General features: G+C 34.3%; 1 protein-coding gene and 1 long non-coding RNA gene across 7 annotated transcripts in view; both read left to right on the top strand.

The window, feature by feature from the left end:
- Positions 1-18,531, top strand: part of LOC121733255 (protein TRACHEARY ELEMENT DIFFERENTIATION-RELATED 7A-like) — a 96,924-nt gene that overhangs the window by 48,131 nt on the left and 30,262 nt on the right. The gene's annotated exons all lie outside the window — the stretch shown is intronic.
- On the top strand, positions 2,268-16,891 carry LOC121733258. The gene is made up of 3 exons (XR_006036534.1): positions 2,268-2,448; positions 13,651-13,660; positions 16,877-16,891. It is a non-coding gene; the product is annotated as an uncharacterized LOC121733258 (long non-coding RNA).

Here is an 18,531-nt window from a genome sequence, read left to right as displayed (position 1 = left end):
AAAAAATTGCAAAATTGCAGCTGGGTTCCCTAGGATCGAATAACGAAGCTGAATGTTGCAATAAAATATTATAGTAGATTTGATTGACAAGAAAGACCCTATTGCATTGCTATAAAGCTATGGTGGCATGACAGGTGGCAGAAGGAAAGTTTACCATTTAATATTATGTTTGATGTTTTGTATCAAGTATGTACCATATGAAATATTGACATAATAGGGAAATGACGAACATAATATAACCGTCTCATTTTTTAAAGTCGGTTAAAAAGAAAATAATACATGTGAAGAACAAATTATTTGTAGCTAAAACAAAATTACGATTGTTCGTAACATGTAACTCATTAACTTATTGTTTTTATACAGATTGTTAGCTTTAAAATAAAATATTTTTTTGCTTAATACAAAAACTGTAATTTTTATATAACTATATTTTTTTTTACGTTTATACCTATTTTTAAGTTGAAAATGAATTTAGATGGCCTGAGTTCGAATGAACAAGAACAACATTGTACTGTTTTTTTGTTTTGTTTGTTTTGTTAATTAATATTATAATATTAAAAAAATCCATGTGTTAATTAAATTTCGAATTTCCTTTTTTTCGTTATTGGACATTCGACGAAAGTATTCGAGCGTGTGAAGAGGACATAAGTGAAAACAAAGAAACGCTGATAACGTCCCAAGTCACGTTTGGATTTGCAGATAATGTAAATTGTTTATTTACTTTAGAGTGTACGTGTTCTCTGAACAAGTATCAAAACATGTTAATCCACTATATAAAGCTTGGCTTATTTGATATAATAAAATATTATTACAATTTTAAGATCTGAGAAAACTATGATATAAAATTTTAAAAGATGTTACCTAAGTGAATTATAAAAAGATACTGTATTCGATGTTGTATAATACACCATGAGGATGTATTATACAACATCGAATACAGAATTTTTTTTCGTCTGTCTACCCACTTTTCTAACGTATCAGAAAAATTAGCAAATTCCCATCCATTTAAAAGATATTTTGTTAAGAAAAATTATTGGTAAATCTAAGCTGTAATAAGAAATTAATTTCAAAACGATCCGTGAACTTTCACAAGTACTTTCTTCATAGAGTAATTTCTTTACAAAAGGGTATCTAGTATCTACGTACAATTCTACAGCACATAAACCACAATAACAACTTTCTCCAGGTCCGTGCCATCTCAACAATGTCTCAAATAGACTTTTGACCTAGTTAAGGCAATAACGTTAAATTGTATCAAATTAGTTGAATATACGTCCCCTAGAGTGACGCGCATCAGCTATTAAATGATGTCTTGAGTCTTCATAGCTTAAAGTGATCTATACTTCTGTTATGTTTGCATTGAATAGACTTCGAAACTGCTAGCGACCGGTCTAGACCAATTTTTGTGAAGAGCATAGACTTAGATAGATTAGAGTTTAGACTACGAGAAAGGACATGACAAGACCGCCGGATACTATTTCGACGCTTCTGTAATTTATTGTATTACTAGATGTCCCGCGCGGCTTCGCCCGCGTAAATTAGGAATTTTGCAGAAACCGTACATTTTCCCATAAAAAATATTTCCCCCGTTTTTCCCACATTTTCCCGAGTTTCTTCGGTCGTATTAGTCTTAGCGTGATAACATAATATAGCCTATAGTCTTACTCGATAAATGATCTATCTAACACTGAGATAAGTTTTTAAATCGGACCTGTAGTTCCTGAGATTGACGTGTTCAAGCAAACATACTCTTCAGGTTTATAATATTAGGTAAGTATAGATTTTTTTAAATTATCGCTTGACAAACTCGATCGTCTCGATCTAAAAGACTATGAAATGGTCTATATATGGTAGTGATAATGATGATGATGATTGAAGATCAAACGAACTTACCTTTAGTGGAGTTCGATCACAACTATATGAGCGACTTCATTCTTAGAGATTTATGCTTACTTGTTGTATGATGTTTAGAGTAAAACAAATATAAAATGTTTAAGTAATTATTCTGTATTTTTATTTAGGGTTTTAAGTTACAAAAAATGTGTGATAATTATTATAATATTATCATTGGTAAATGGAAATACTTAATAAATAATTCTCAATATTACAAAGTATATTCTTTCATATTACAAATACCTATTCTTTAAGTACTCCTTATTATGATCTTAGATAACTTTTCAAGTAACTGACTAAAATAAATACATTTCTTTTTTATAACATAAATTATAATATTTACGAAATTTGATTCTGTCTAGATTGGAGAAAAATATTTCCTTATTATAGAATTTAGCTAATATAATAGAAGTAGGCATTAACTATTACTCCACCCTAGAGATTCTTTGATTGGTTCTATGTTGACTGCCAGTTTATTAGCTTTCGTCGTAGCTGTATAGCGAGTGCTATATGGACCAAAAATTGAAGTATCAATACCACTTTTACCTAATAGTAGTCTTTGATCCAGTTACTTAATGTTTGAGTACAATTGTTATTTGTTATTATATGATTTAAGAAAACGAATAAAAAGGGTAATTCGATTTACGATCATTTTTCTTTTATTTGAATATTCTAAGAGGTATTATAATGCAGGACAAATCTTATGGTCCTGTGAATAGTAAGGAAGTCCAACGCTTCTTCCCCATGTTGAAAGTTTTTGCGTGAAAGAGTAACAAACATCCATACATCCATACATCCAAACAAACTTTCGCCTTTATAATATTAGTAGGATGGATTATGATAAAGAGAAAAGGTTTGTTTGTTTGTTTCTTTCGAATAGGTATCAAAATACTGGACTAATTTTTATGGCGCAGATTAATTATTTATTGTAAGGCAATGTCTTAAATCAGAGCGTCAATATTTTTTGCATATTGAGAAGTTATCTGGCGTTTATGATAGCCAAGACTTCGCAACATATTTTGTTAATGTATTTTTCTTTGCCCATTAGCCATCTGTTCTTTCGTACAAATAGATTCGTTGCCAGACTCGTCTGCTATATGTTGCATCATTTGTCATAAATTGTAATATCTAATTATATTTGATCACATCTAAATCATTGTCTTAGTATAACTACCTATTATCTTTCTTAGCAATCGTGTAAGAAAACTGGCTGTTCTTGCGGCATAAAGCTAGGCAAATAGTACCTGGAAAACTTAACTTTAATTTCTTTTTTTTTTTATTTTTTTATTTTTTTATTTATTTATTTAAGGTCGCTTTTTAACAACAAAGGTTTCTTTGATAATTAGAAACCTTAAAAATGCGCGTCCTTCCAGGGATAAGACGTATCTATCACTTTTGTCACCGAAACCACAGAACAGTTATAACTTATACTACATAACCGAAACGAATAATGCACAAAATATACAGTTTTTGGAGCTGATGGGGAGAAATCGATTACATGCATGATTGATAAGACATTCTATTCTACATATTTTGTCATGACTGTGTTGAGACTATTCTCGATTATTTTATTTTCGTCATAATGTAAAGGATGAGAATGCTTTCATGTTTAAACAACTGTTTATATTATGTATGCCAGGCGGTGTGTGCTCAGTTGAGGAGTAACTTGTTTTAAAAATAATTTAGTAACACCAAGCAGTTAAATTCAAACGGCGTGTAAATTTTATTTTTTCAGAGATGATATCGATATCAGTTGTCTGGTATCGTACATTATCCTACGGGAACCCTGTACCTTATATATTTGCAGAACAAAAGTAGCGTATGTGTTAATCTAGACTCAAGCTAGAGTACGGACCCTAAACTATTATCATGACTTTGGCCAAAAACTGTTTAGCGATTTTTGCATAAAGAAGCAACAAACAAACACGCTTTTTAAGCCTGGTGTTAGAAGAAAAGAAGAAGACATAATATAGATTAGAAACCAATATGTGCAAAAGGCTTTAATTCTTACTTTTAATACTTTTAAATTACAGCGGTCTTGTGAACTATGAAACACTCAGCGAAAGGAGGTAATGGTGGTAATGATAATATAATGTGCTTGTACGTCACGCGCTCATCAAAGTAATTTCTAAAGAGTTTCGAATAATGTATGAAGTGAATTATATTGTCCTATTGGCTGATAGACATCGCGTGCTCAGTCAGAAGGCTTCGACCATTAAAGTCGACTAATTGCTTCAGGCTTTGAGGGCGCGTTGAGGAAGTAACGTTAAAAGAAATGCCATTTTCATACGCCTTCGCCTTTTACAGGGAAAAGTGTAGAATAACGCCTGGAATACGATGATTTTGTTACAATATTCTCGAGTTACTAATAAATTTTCTGTAGAACAATATATGTTTGACAAAGTTTTATAAGACAAAAAAAAATAACGATAGAAAAATGTGAGTTACCCACGCCAATATTTTGCTATTTGTATATTCGGTACTCACACAATGTTACAATTATGTATACAGTAAAAGCACGTGGAAACTACCTGAAGCAACATCTATAACTGGAAATTCGATAGAAAATTAAAAGCTAGTTCCATGGAGCGTTCTAATTTCGTAAAAGGTAGTAAAACACAAAGCATCGGCCGTGCATCTATTTTAGTAACCCGTAAAGCCTTTACTGTCCACTACAAAGGTATACCCGATTCAGGTCAAAACATTAACGATACTCATATAATCTGATTCACCCAGAAACGGAACTCGGCAGTAGAAAATGACCTACATTACAGTAAGTGAAAACTTACACTTACGTTTTTTGGCTTATTAGAGAATTAGGGACAGTGTTTTATTATTATATGAAATAACTACTTAGTCAAATTACATTCGATAGTTTTGATAGCGAAAAAGATAAATACTTGCGGCATCGCTAAGCAACATTCGTTATCGAAAAAAAAATATCCACAGCCGATCATTTAACCTCCTCGTTTTTTGGAAGTCGGTTAAAAAAGTGGTTATTTTGTTAATCAGGATATTTAGCTTTAAACTTTAATAATTAACTTTAAAAATATCAGAGCACTTAGAACATTTTCGATACTGTAACATTTTTTATTACTCTAAAAACACAAAAAGTGGCTTATCCACTCTCTCTATTTGACCTTCCCAATGATTGAAACATTACAATATCAGTTGTCTAGAATATTTGAATAATCATTGTTCAGGCAGCTGGTTGTTTTTGCTAATAGGTGCGTAAATTATAACCGGTATGAGGCAGCGAAGCGAGTCAGCAGTGACCTCTGTAGTTATTAGAGCGATATTCAAATGTTACTTTTTTCTAACACCAAAAGTTTTTGTATGCATATAAACTAGTGCAAAAGTTTTTATTCCATTTTTGGTTTTGTATCCGGTTATTCTATCATTTTTTTTTTGTTAATTCAACGTTTAATGGCCGAAATGTATTGACCAAATATCGTTGAATACACGTGCCAATATTAAAATGTTTCCTAATTTATTTGATTGGGTAGGTTAGGTTAGGCTAGGTAGGTAGGTATTGGATTAGATCCAAATATTGATAAACAATATTATGTAGAGTACGTATATTGTGTACTGTGCTATGTGTAGCTTATATAGGTCCTAGAAATTGTTTCATAGGTGGATAGCGGACCTTTGTTATTTAGTCGGGTAACTCAATATTAATCGACTAACATAACGCGACCAAATAACGTGGGTCCGTGTCCCGTGATCTGTCTACGATTTTTTTTTCTAGATAAACGTACGTATGTCCTAACATCTCTTATCTTATTCTACTACCATTTCTGATTCTGCTCAGGCATTGTTATTACTTATTAGTGTGATGTTATTAGAACTTAACCTGTGTAAGTTCTAGATCGACAAATGTCAGGTTTGTCACCAACCGGTTGGTCGAGATCGTTATTAATAAACGACATAGACGATTAATAGACAATAATAGGTATCGTTTATTATTTATTTATTTCCTTGTTATTCTCAATTTTTGTAAAACTCATTTTAATGGACCCTCGATACAAGTTTTGTATCCTTTCCGAGGAAGATTTTTTAATTTTTTTAAGCTATGGAGGAAAATATGAGTGACCTAAAGCGTCATCTGGTGGTGAAAGTGGTATTAAAATTGACATTATAATTTCCATCAATATAGTTTTTGTCAGCAGGTGGAACCTCACTGTTTTACAAAACAATAGGTGTTCTAAAGTTTTAAAGCCTGTACTTCTCCAAAATAAAAACGTAATTGAGAAGCATTCTGCAAAAAAATAAATGTCGTTGGAACCGGGCGACACGCGACAACTGCAGACGACGTGTCGTCGCGACATTACTGGTTTCTATGTATTTCTATGAATGAATAAGTGTCGCCAGCTTCGTGTCGCTAGCAGCGGAGGGTATTTCATAGGAATACATACAAAACAGTAGTGTCGCGACAACACGTCGTCTGCAGCTGTCGCGTGTCGCTCGGTTCTAACTTTGTACCTTTAATCTCAGACCGAAAAAACAGTGTAGTTTTCATTCATATAAATAATTAGCTTTAAGATAATGTGCTGTCTTTGTTTTTTTATTTTATCTGAAACTCTTGGCTCTACATATTATTAAAAACTTATTTATTTTAATAGGATACACTTTATAAAGCATCTTAATGGGAATATTAATAGATCGAGACGGTAATCACAAGAAACTGGCGCCAAAAATGTAGAGCTGTTATTAATTTGCTCAGGAAATTGTGGCGATGGAAAATGGACGCGCCCCCAACGTCTTGTAGGTGTGGATTGAGAGTTTATTTTGCAATCAATAAAAAATATAATAATTCTAAAACGTAGTCCTTGACATCAGGAATAAAGACCACTGTAATTTTCAGAAAAAGAGTATTTTCCTGTGATACCCAGTTAATTTTATTTGTTTCGAATTATGTACTGTTTAAGAAAATAGGTCGTGTTTCACGACTAAGATTTTCTTGACATAGCTCGACCAAATTACGTATGTACTCTATCTGCCTATAAATCAATCTTCCCAATACAACATTGTTTATACACAGGTTTACGAATTTTGGATTGAAATGTATACAGCTATTTAGCGTTGCTATGTAAGAAATCTATTTCGGTGGTTGAAGCAAGGTCATCTATAGCACAGACGGCTATTCAAGTTACATTGGATAAAGACGAGGAAGTTAGAAAACAAAAAAATGGCATTTAAAATAAGCCATCGCAAGCACCATGTGACTTAGCGATCAATTCCATACGATATAAATAAGATTGCTAATTTCGCAGTCAAAATTATCGATCGCTACCCCTGAGTTCTGCCTCACTCACTTTCAATTAAATCCCTCGAGGCAATCTTTTCACGACGTCCCTCTTTGAATACACAAAATATGCTAGTCCCCATTCACAAACCATAACACAAAGTAACAACATCCTTCTACTCAAAATTGCTCCCGAAATGATTGGTAAAGCAAACATCCTTTTATTTTCCTCATGTAGATACCTAATGTGAATAATTTGGCCTTCCCATAAAAATATTAAGGCTCCTCTCCAAGTTATGGGTAGCCAAGAGTCAAGATTACCACCATGATAACGAAGCCGCCTATCTAGCATGCACTATTGATGCAGATCATAGGCAAGTTATAACTAATAAGTAATAACATTTGTTTGTATTATATCATTTATTTGTTTATTAAAGTTAATTACTTACAACGAATTACCTCAATTAAAATAATTAACTACAATCTTGACTTAAAATATAACTATTTCTCAATCATGGACCGATGCGACGCGAAGAGGCCGTATCGAATGTAAATAATTTGGCCTTTTCAGAAAATTATAAAGTTTATAAAGTTTATATTATAAAGTTTTGTTGACAATAATTACCTACTAATTATTGTCAACAAAACAATTCATCAATTAAGTGCAAATATATTATTATGCATGACCAATGTTAGATCATTAATCAATTAAAATTATTTAATACTATAATAATAATCAATGATAATAATTAAGCTCCATCAAAGTACAATAATTGATAATTATATCAATAAACAATGTTTTATTGCAATGCACTTGTTTGTTAGTATGTAACTATTTCACGCAAAAACTATACATTTAAGTCAAAGGCATCCTAATAGTAGTAGTAATGTCTAGAGTTTAGACTGCTTTTCCTCCCGAAAATCTGGGTGCACGGGAGTGCCCTCGCCAAGATGAGCCAAGCGAAGAGCGCACGGGCACTACCTACCTTTTCTCGAAACGTTCCGTCGTATTTTTGCACCCTCGTAACTTTGGTTCGGATAATGCCAGATAGTTGAAATTTTGCGGATATAATGGCATGAGTATAATATTTAAATGCGCAAAGTTTGAATATTGTTACTATTATACTTTAGATTTTATTGGTGTCCAAAAATCCACATTTCTGGCACTGACTTACCGATCATCACAATTGTTAGGGTACTTCCTGAAGTCTGAGAAAGCTGAAATTTCGTATGTAGCATACTATTAGTACAGAAACAACAAAAAAATTATGAAACCCAACCTAACCTATCCCGTCCCCTTGATATAGAGAGGGGATGTTAGTATGGGATACCCCCGTTTCTTGTTCTAGATACAAAATTAAAAATAGAATATAAAATATATGATAATAATATAATGTGTCAGCCGTACGAGAAGAATCTAAAAATTCTACACATTAGTCAAAATCGGTGTCTTGGCCATTTTGTTATTCGTCTTTGTTCGTCGTCTATGGGCTTTGAACTTAATATATACTTTTCTGTTGTACTTACAAACTTTTATTTTAAAATGGCCAGGCCACCGGTTTTGACTAATGTGTAGAGTTTTTAGATTCTTCTCGTACGGCTGACACATTATATTATTATCACATATTTTGCCGCGCTTTAGTGTAAAATTAAGGTTTTTAAATTTAGGGCTGAGTCTGTAACGTAGGAAACTTGGCTCTACATGAGATCTCACTGCTTTTTGACACCACGAACTATATGTTCTCATCTTGGCAACATTTTTACATGAAAATGTTTTTGGTGGGATAATATATTCTGTATGGATATAGTGTTAACTAGTTATATTATATAGACTATACATATAATCTATTTAATAACTTGGAAAAACCTGCACCATCTCAATCTTAGTTATGTAAAATAGTTTTTTACCGTGTCCGGAACCAGGATTTAACATAAATAAATGATGCAATACACCTGACGAACAATATGACGCATTATTTAGTGTTTGTACATAATTGTTTTATCTAGAAGTAATAAACACGTGAGTGCTGAGAAAAATTAACAAATACGTGACCGAGGACATGCGCTCGTAACTATTATCTCACACATAAAACATAAGCTCACGATTGGGGAAGTTGCGTTGTTCGCGAGGGTCAGTTATCTAGTTTTTTTAAATAAGGGGGCAAAGGGTTCACCTGATGGAAAGCAACTTTCGTCTCCCATGGACACTCGCAACATCAGAACAGCTGCAGGTGCATTGCCGGCCTTTTAAGAGGGAATAGGTGTAAGTCACCTTAAGGGTAAGGAAGGGAATAGGGAAGGGTAGGGAAGGGAATAGGGTAGGGGATTGAGCCTCCGGTAAACTCACTCACTCGGCGAAACACAGCACAAGCGCGGTTTCACGCCTGGAGAAATACCACGTTTCTGTGAGAACGTGGTATTTCTCCGGTCGAGCCGACCCATTCGCGCCGAATCATGGCTCTACCACTCTGATCTTTTATAACATCTTCAGTCAGTTATCTTATAAAGATCGAAAAAATAGCTCACATCGCGTTTTGGCCACAGTAAAACATCCACAACTCGAAATTCTTCTAATGAAAACGCGAAAATCAAATCTTTGAAATCTTTGAAAATCAAATGTTGAGTCGTCACAAAAATCTTGTCGAAAATCCCATAAGACTTCCAGTTCCGTTTTTTTTCTCCGGTATTCGGTAAATGTCAGATTTTTTTATAGCGAAGTCAGAAACAGGAAAATATTGAACGCAGGAGCGGATAGATTTCTTTGATATTTGCTCACTAGTTTATTTCTTCGCATGTAATAGACCCATAATAGACCTAACCTTGAAATAAATGAAAGAGTCCCATTAACTTTTCATCGTGGATGCCATACATTTATTACGAGCAATTTTGCAAACTACCCTCCTTGACTGAATATTTAATCAGTTTCTGACGGCCAGACGTACTATACTTCATTATTGTATTGATTAGCAGTCTTGTTGTTGAAACTTATGTTGTATGACAGTTGTATGACTCTAATGATATGGTTATCTATTGTATATTATTTGTTATTGCCTTTGTTGTGTTATGATAGTGGGAATTTACATTCATTCTAGTTGTGTATGTCAGGTGTATTGGGATTTGGGTTGTTTTAGAGATATAAGGTGGGTTTTAGCACAATATAAAAAATGTAGTAGACCATCTCATGCGTTTAGCTAACTTGACTTGCCATGTAAGAACACGGCAACTCAAGTTTTACGAAAAACTGATTTATTACTTTGTGACTTTCAACTCTGGAATTAGTGTCGCGCTGAGCGTCACCAAAATATTTATATTTAAAGAAAGTGCTTTGGTACATCGTGTAGTTGTAAGAATATTTCATACATTTCAATAACAGCGCATGCACCTGAATGTCTCTTGGAGACTGGAGTCTTGGTATTGTTATTGTTAAAGTAAAGACTTTATCATAGTGTTCTGCAACAATAAATCTTTTTACCACGTCGCGTCGTGCGTTGGCACTCAATGACGTATTCGACCATGATGATTCTCTCTCTGAATACAGATGTACAATGCGCTCCGCTTTGAATTATGTAATAAATTAGCTTTCCGCCGTTATAAATAGTGTGCTGCATTTCCTAGTGTATTTTTAGAAAGGAAGAAAATCACACCTGACTCGTCTTTATTGGACGAAGCGACGCGACGTGACTCGTGAATCTTTGAGAACGCCTTTATGTTTTTATGAGAAAAAGTATAGCTATTAACCCTTTTCCACGAATATCTATGGTGTGTACAGACGTAATGGTTAACAATTTTTTGGCCTTGTCTGCGATACATAAAAAATATATAGACTATAACATGTGCATACTGTGTGCAATTTTAATGACAAATAATATTTAATTTTATACAACAAGAAATTGTTGAGATAGGTACGCGACGGTTGATTTAAATTCTATCTAGCATAATGGAATGACATTTAATAATGGAACTTTATTACACACAAATAAAATCATAAATATTCAAATCACGGCAACTATAATAAATGATACGTCGTGTCCATTAGGCGCGCGGTACACGCCTGTTATCTGTTTTCATCGATTTTTCACGTCACCGACTGGTTAATTGACCTAAATGTCAAGTAACGATACATCTTCGATATAAAGTGGTAAGTCATTAACACCAGGCGAAAATAGAAGCCACGACGACGATCGTCACAAAAATAAACTGTATTCGGTCACGGAAGTGTTGCTAAATATTTATGTCAAGTCATAATATTTGCGAGGATTTGGGCTAGTGATTTTTCTAGAGGTTTGGCCAATATTTATTTATTGTAAGATCCATTGCTGATGGAGCCTTATGAGATTGTGTAGTTTGAAATAGTTTTGAATATCATTAAGAGTCAAATTAAAGGTCCCACAAGATTTTAATTTATGTTGAGAAATTGTCATGAGTTCTAAAAAAATTGGCCAAATGCGAGTCGGACACGACGGGTTCCGTACCATTATGGAGCAAAATTAGGCAAAATTTTATTTTTTTGTAATGGGAGCCCCTCTTAGTTTTTTATTTTATTTTAAAATTATTATTAAATATCAAAGTACACATATAATTAAGGACTTTGAGAAAAATTCAAGTACCTACCTGTTGTCATTATTGAAATTAGTTGTCATAATTGAGCAAAAACGGCCAAAAAAATCACTTTTATTGTATGGGAGCCCCCCTCAAATATTAATTTTATTTTGATTTTAGTATTTGTTGTTATAGCGGCAACAGAAATACATAATCTAGCTGTAGAAGTCTAGCTGTAGCGGTTCTTGAGATACAGCCTGGAGACAGACAGACAGACAGACTGCAGATATACAGACGGACAGACATCGAAGTCTCAGAGCTAGTAGCTACTAGCTACTCTACCTTACTTTATAGGAGAGTGCCTACATACTATTTTTAATATCATATGCTCTTTAAACAAAACATGTACATTGTACACAAAGTTCTTGAAACTTAATATACTCGCAATGTAAGCGACCCCTTTTGCTTGTCAAATGTCTAGTACACTCTCTCCGGGAGTCCCCACAATACAGGGACTTCCCCGACTTCATTCAACAAAACAAATAAATCGGGTGCGGTGTTTTGCGCATTCTTATCTAAAGAATGTACCAGACGAATCGACTGGTGGCAGACTGCCAGGTGTCGCCGCATCCGGTGTCGTGTGGTCAGACTGACTTATGTGTGTGCAGGGTGCTGGTAGATTCATCAAGTGCATAGGGTGTTAATTTACTAAATATGGGCCTACCGGCCTTAGAACTGAATCTCCTTAGCAAGAGAGGTCGAATGCGGTAGCCAGTGTTAAAACCTTTCAATATGAAGGTCTAAGTTTGCCAGGGAAATGGCTTCTAAATGTATCTAATGTTACACAAGAGTAAATAAAGTCACATGTTCATGAAAAGTATACTAGAATTATAGAAACATTTTACTTAATTAAAGATGGCAAGTAATACTTTTCCCAAATTACTAGGTTTTTCTTCAAATACTACATTTTTTACGCCGGTTCTTCTCGCCTGGTTAGTTCCCGAACCGGTGGTAGGTAACACCATGGGCGTACCGAGGGGAGGGCAGGGGGGGGGAGCAGCTGCCCCCCCTTGGATCATGTTGACGTCCCTACTAAGTATATTATCTAGTACTTTTATCTATAAAAATAAAAAATTAAGAACGAATTTTTGCCATTTGTTTGCAATACAATATTTTTACAACTAAAAATTATTCATTTTTTATTCTTTATAAACACCTAGCTTATGAAAAATCTGATTTGCCCCCTCCTGGCCCAGAACCTGGGTGATTTGCCCCCCCCCCCTGGCACCAGAACCTGGGTAATTTGCCCCCCCCTGGCCCAGAACCTGGGTACGCCCATGGGTAACACGTAGGACGTTCTGAAAATATTTATTTAGAAACAAAACAATTTTATTTTTATCTATTTGACCACTGCCCACTAATGACCAACAACTACAAAAGCCAGTTAAAATGGAGAATAGGTTGAGAATTGAGATCGTTATGTTAGCGACTTGCATCAAGGACACAACATCACTTACGATAAGAAAATTTGTAAAACACCTCACGTAATTTGTGGACGCCCCCTTGCTACTTAGCAACAAAATATACTAAAAACAAATAAATTGAATATTTTGGGGGGCTTTCATACAACAAACGTGATTTTTTTGCTATTTTTTTTCTATTGATAATAATAGATGTCGCTGCTGGTCGTCTACATCGCGATATAGCTAGCACGGATAGTTTCATATACTTGTTAATGTACTCTAGTCAAAAAGAGATTTCAATTTTCACCTATCTACATCGCACTGTTGTTTGACGCGTAGATGTTTGATATCTAGCCGTTTAACTTTTAGGTGTAGGTTTGAACTAACCGATGTAAGACGTTAACAACCTAAAAATTAAATATTCGCAAAGAATTATTGTTGAGGGCTGAGACTACGACTATACTTTGAAGTGTTTGAACTTACATATTTTTAAGACGATTTAAGGTCTAGAGTCTACAAAGTGAAGTAATTACGAATATAATAATATAATATTATATTATTTATAAAGAGTTACAGAATGATTCTGTACTTAATAAAAATTACCACATGCGTTTTTATGAAATTAAGGTGCAAACGAGGATGTACACTCGCAATATTATAAAAGTTGTAAGTGTCTTGTCAGGATCGGTAAAATATAAAATTAGGGGACAAACGAGCAACAGGTCACCTGATGGAAAGTAACTATCGTCGCCGAGTTGCCGGCTTTTTAGAGAGAAAAGTTCTCTTTCCCTTTTTAGAGTTCCGTACCCAAAGGGTAAAAACGGGACCCTATTACTAAGACTTAATCAATGTCTGTCCGTCTGTCTGTTTGTGTGTCTCCAAGCTGTAACTCAAGAACCGCATAGCTAGATTTCTGAAATTTTCACAGATTGTGTATATCTGTTGCCGCTATAACAACAAATACTAAAACCAAAATAAAATTAATATTTAACGGGGGCTCCCATACAAGAAACGTGATTTTTTTTGCTATTTTTTGCTCGATATCAATAACTGCAACACATAGGCACTCGTAATATTGACGAAATACTCAGTTATATTTGTACTTTAATAATCAATAATAAAATTTAAATAAATTAAATAATTAAGGGGGGCTCCCACACAAAAAAAATACAATTTTTTAGCCTATTTTTGCTCGATTGAGGTACTGAACCATTTCTGCGCGAGTTTAACTCACACTTGGCCGATTTTTTATGAAATTGGGGGACAAACAAGCAGACGGGCCACCTGACGGAAAGCAACTGCCGTCGTCCATGCGATCCATGGACACTGTCACATTAGAAGAGTTGCAAGTACATTTTCGCCCTTTTAATGAAGCGCAGGCGCTTTTTTACACCGGTTTTCTGCGAGAGCGGTGTTTGACGCCGGTTTTCTGTGAGTCTTTGGTCTCACATGGCTAACACGTATTTTTTTTGGCACAAGGAGTATATTTTATACTCTATTTTTAATTTTGTATCCAGAACAAGAAACGGGGGTATCCCATACTAACATCCCCCCTATATATCAAGGGGACGGGATAGGTTAGGTTGGGTTTGATAATTTTTTTGTTGTTTCTGTACTAATAGGTAGTATGCTACATACCAAATTTCAGCTTTCTCAGACTTCAGGAAGTACCCTAACAATTTTGATGATCGGTGAGTCAGTGCCAGAAATGTGGATTTTTGGACACCAATAAAATCTAAAGTATAATAGTAACAATATTCAAACTTTGCGCATTTAATTATTATACTCATGCCATTATATCCGCAAAATTTCAACTATCTGGCATTATCCGAACCAAAGTTACGAGGGTGCAAAAATACGACGAAACGTTTCGAGAAAAGGTAGGTAGTGCCCGTGCGCGCTTCGCTTGGCTCATCTTGGCGAGGGCACTCCCGTGCACCCAGATTGCTTGATACTAGGTACTAGATACAACTTACTTCTTGACTTTGTAAATCTTGATAATTGTAATTATTTTCTTCTTAAATGAATACTTAACTGAAAACTGAATAATCGTGTGGCCTTGCAAATTAATAGTTTGTAGGTCAGTCAATAAATAAACTGTTATTCCTAAAGAAATTACTTTAATTGTATCTAATTAACGGTAGCATCGTCATTGTATTAACGGTAAGTACAGTTTAAATAAGTAGGGCATTTAATACTATATTAACGACTTCGTTTAAACAATATTTTACAAGACACGAGTAATAATAAAAATAGTCTCTGATATAAAATACGCCTATCCAGTATACAATACACTACACATATTGTAGTGTATTGATAAATAAAGATGGACGCCACAGCTAGGTAGTGAGCAGTGCTTGGAGTGGTCGCTCGACTTCAGTCTGATGATCACTTCTTCACCGACCGTCGCCAGAGCAGTAGTGTTCAGTTATAAAGTAATCTGTGTTTAATTCACTCGCCCAGCCATTGTACATACTGTACACATATAATATTTTGTAGTACGAAACACTCAAAGTGGCCATTTTAGTCTTGCTGATCTTACTACTTTATCGACACTGATCATACATTAGAAGTCAGTAGACTTTATTTCACACGAAAAGACTTACACTAACCTCTTAAGCCTCAAATACCTTTGATTACGACCGTAAGGCATTCAAAACAATGGCACGTAGTCAGATTTTCTCAGCTTTATGCGTATCGGGTTTATGTATTCCAAGTAACTAGTCGCAAACAGCGGAATATTACCGTGTTTTTATCAGATCAGTTGTTTGGTAGTGAACACGTAACTAGTACGAAGTCGGCAAATTTAATTAGCGGCTTATACTACAGAAATAGGCGCTGATCCGCCCGTAATATCGTATTTGTTTATCACCCTGTATTTGAGTGACGTGGGATAGTGAAAAACAAAAAAAAACATCATCAATTTAGCTTGTAGCATATTTTGGCAAGAGATTTTTTTCTGTATAAAGTTATATCAACGATCATATAGTTATATCAAAAAACATAATAAATTACCAATTTTTATGAATTCTACTTCTTAAAAAACCCCTTTCTTTAGTGGCCATGTTAATCATGCAGATCTGGCGGTGACCCATGACAAAACACATAAAAGTATACATTTCTAGTGTGTACGAACCAAGCATTTATTTCGTTTCTGCGTAGGCTATGTTAGTACCTATAACTGCTACAATTTAAATGCCTATATCCAGTTTGTATGACAAAAGCTCATAAATGTAGGGGTCCGGAGGGCCCTCGTCTGCAGCCCCTGAGCTACTCAATCGCGAGAGGCGACGGTGCGTAGTAACATCGTCGCTATTTATATGAAGTTGTGTTCGCTGTCTTAATTTTCGTACATGATCAATTTTATTGTGTAATATCACGTATTGTGCTATATTATTGACCGACTAGGGTTTTTTTGTATAATCTAGCCAAATCTGTTTTCTGGACGTTTGAACACAGTGGAAAATCTGGCCATTTTTTTGGGTTTTTGAACGTTCATATCTTATTTAATAATTAAATTATGAAAAAAAAGAAAACATAGGGACATTGTATTAGTGGCCGTAGATATTCAGGAAAAAAATTATAACTCTACTAGCATTATCCAGGGAGGAAACAGGGGACAACGTTTGTATGGAAAAAAGGGCGGTGTGGAACCCTCTTAAGAGCTTGCCTAACATTGTCAAAGTACTCAAAAACCATATTAACACTTCTTCTGCAGGCGCAGTCGTGAATTTAGGGTTTATATAATATGTTTTATACTTCAAGACTTTTCTATAATCGCAATAAGCAACTCATGAAGAATCATGAGTTAACACTTATTGATAAGTCTTGTATCGGTTATCACTGTGAGTACCTACTTATAAAAGTACTTTTCAGGAAACTTCTACTCAAAGATACTTAAGAAACATAGTACTATATTTTCTTTTATGATACTAGTTATTATAAAATATGAATACTTAATACTTCGATCACAGTTTCCAGGAAATGCTATTGTATTCTATTGTTGTCGCGATCACCGGTGCTCTTATGGGGCTTGAAGAATTAATAAAAAATATTAAGGGCCTGTTTCACCACTTCCTGATAAGTGATAAATAGGCTATCCTTGGTGGATAGGCTATTTGTCACTTATTCACAATTTTTTTTACAGATTCTTTATCTGTCAGACACCTTATCTGTCAAGTTAAGTGGTGGATAGCCTATCCGGCACTTATCAGAAAGAGATGAAACAGGCTCTAATAATCGTTCGAAACTTAAAAATTGGAGCTGGCTGTAACGACCTAAATTTCCACAAAAAAAGAAAAAACCTTTTTAAACATACAATAAAAGGTCAGCAATGACGACAAATAACGTTAACATTAGCATTTAACACCATTAAGGCATAGAAAGGATAATAATAATTGATAAAAGAAGGAAACGATGGGTATTATTATAGACAGTTGACCTCAAATTAATAGCTGTTTATCTGAGAAGTCGACTTTTCTTTTTCTCAATAGATTCAACCTTCCCTCCAAACTTATTACTTACTTAGCTTTTGAATAATTAACTTCTGTTACAGAAAAAAACAGACAGCAATAATTGTTACGACTTTTTGTTTAGTAGGTATGTTATATGTATAGTATTTACATAAAAATGTTGCTATTACCCGTATATGACTTGAACTACTACAAATAAACATAGAAAAACAATTTTTTTTTTATATCTGCTATTTCTATTATATAGTAACAAGAAAATCGAATAGGCAAAAAATAACTCTATCACTGTTACTCGCTTTTTTAACCAATAAAAAAAATCGGTTTGACTAAGTTAGGTTGCAAGTTTTTTTTCGTTTCGTATGTTCATATCTTTTGAATACTCCTCTAAGTTATATTATACTTTTACGATATAAGAATTTATATTAGAGGTAGTAAAGTAATATAAATGCTTGTATAGTAAGTATCTATCTGTTACCTCTTCTGTTACCTCTAAACAGCTGCACAGTTTCCAATGAGATGAATGAGAGAGAACATACTTTGAGAATGAGCCCTCAAGAAATGATAATATATTATTATCATTTCTTGAGGGCTCATTAGGAGAATAGTATTCTCCTAGAGAAATATATTTCTCTAGGAGAAAAGTACGGTCCCGCAACCTTACTAAAGAAATAATATTAAAGGTCAACATCTAATAATGATTTATAAGCATTGTGTTACGTATAAAGTTTAAAAGCTTGTGGTACGTGCGCACAATAAAATTAAACGTAGCTAAGTTTGCTTTAACAGTCAATTAGCCGTTTTACCGTCCAATATTGGCTCGTTTACCTCAGGCACAGTATACTCTGTGGCCCGCTAGTGTTGATAGCTCTTACCAGAATTGCAAACAAACCAGACATTACACCCTTATATGTATGTAGAG

This window comes from Aricia agestis, chromosome 13 (genome assembly GCF_905147365.1).
Source record: "Aricia agestis chromosome 13, ilAriAges1.1, whole genome shotgun sequence".
Classification (NCBI taxonomy): domain Eukaryota; kingdom Metazoa; phylum Arthropoda; class Insecta; order Lepidoptera; family Lycaenidae; genus Aricia; species Aricia agestis.
Note: the sequence above shows the minus strand (reverse complement) of the source record. Positions and strands in the feature narration are given on the sequence as shown.